The sequence below is a fragment of the Epinephelus moara genome, chromosome 8 (assembly GCF_006386435.1).
Source record: "Epinephelus moara isolate mb chromosome 8, YSFRI_EMoa_1.0, whole genome shotgun sequence".
Classification (NCBI taxonomy): domain Eukaryota; kingdom Metazoa; phylum Chordata; class Actinopteri; order Perciformes; family Serranidae; genus Epinephelus; species Epinephelus moara.
The window spans coordinates 44,718,124-44,719,400 of NC_065513.1; the positions used below are offsets into that span (position 1 = coordinate 44,718,124).

The 1,277-nt window shown below is 45.6% G+C and overlaps 1 long non-coding RNA gene across 1 annotated transcript in view; it reads right to left on the reverse strand.

Annotated features, from left to right (window-relative positions):
* The window catches only part of LOC126394695 (uncharacterized), a 2,094-nt gene extending 1,343 nt beyond the window's left edge, over nt 1-751 (reverse strand). Inside the window, exons 1-2 of the long non-coding RNA XR_007570389.1 lie at nt 639-751; nt 134-263 (exon numbers count right to left, since the gene is read on the reverse strand). This is a non-coding gene — a long non-coding RNA (uncharacterized LOC126394695). The remainder of the gene's footprint in view (nt 1-133; nt 264-638) is intronic.
* Nucleotides 752-1,277: the final 526 nt, after the last annotated feature.

Sequence of the window (1,277 nt, forward strand, 5' to 3'; positions counted from 1 at the left end):
GCAACTTGCCCAATCGGGCAAGTGAGTTGTTAGTTTACATGCCCGACCTTGAGTTTTACTTGCCCCGGGCAATCGGGCAATCCTTATTGTTGAGCCCTGGTGTGTGTGTGTGTGTGTGTGTGTGTGTGTGTACCTGCAGGGCAGCGGTGTGTGTCCTGTACTGACTCAGTGTGTGTGTCACAGTGTGTGTGGTGTCCTCAGGTCTGATCTTCAGTCTGTTCTGGACCTCAGAGGTCGGAGCCGGGCGACTCACAGCATGGAACCTGCAGCAGGAAGTGACACGTTTACCTGGGGGTGTGTCTCAAATCACATGTAGTACACTATGTCCCTCTGACAAACTTGTTCCAAACGTACACCACGTCAGTGCTGATTAAAATGTGCCACCGTAGCTAGGAGGAAGATAGCTTGCTAGTGAATGTTAACGTTAGCTTGCTAGTGTTTTAGCTAGCAAGCTAACGTTAGATGATGTTTGATGTCACTGAGCGTGTCTGTTCTCCACAGACTCAAACTGTGTTTTTATGGAAATATTTTTTATGTCTGTGGCTTCGTTCACAAACCTGTGAGATCTTCATTTAAACCACAGCTCTGTGGGTTGATCCCAGTTTGGAGAGTTTACTGGTTTAACTGGAAACACTGACCTCTGTCCACTGACTGGATCTGTAGCTCTCAGAGTGAGTCTCTCGAGACAGACGTCATCTGTTAACTCCAGGAAGAAAACTCTGAGGAGACGAGGTCACACAGAGGTCACCCAGTCAGTAACATAATTAATAAGCAGGTTAACGTCACAGCGAGAGTTCTGAATATTTAAAGAGTATTTGTATTCAAACAGTTAATGTTCAGCAGCAGCCATTAGACTGAATATTTATACTGAACATCTAATATTCATCAGCATTTAAAACGTGTGTGTGTGTGTGTGTGTGTGTGTGTGTGTGTGTAGACATCATTATATACAGTTATTATCAGTGACTGGTCCGTCAGTTCAGACCAAAGATTCACAACAAGACGAGCTGAAACAAACAACTACTGTGAACGCCCCGTTCTGTAACATTGTAAAAAGCTGGTGGTTCACAGGAAGTGACCACCATGAGACGGCGTATCGTCTCTAGTCAACGACTCTCTGTACTTCTGATCTGTAACGTTGACAGGAAGTGACCGCCATGAGACGGCGTATCATCTCTAGTCAACAACTCTCTGTACTTCTGATCTGTAACGTCGACAGGAAGTGACCACCATGAGACGGCGTATCGTCTCTAGTCAACAACTCTCTGTACTTCTGA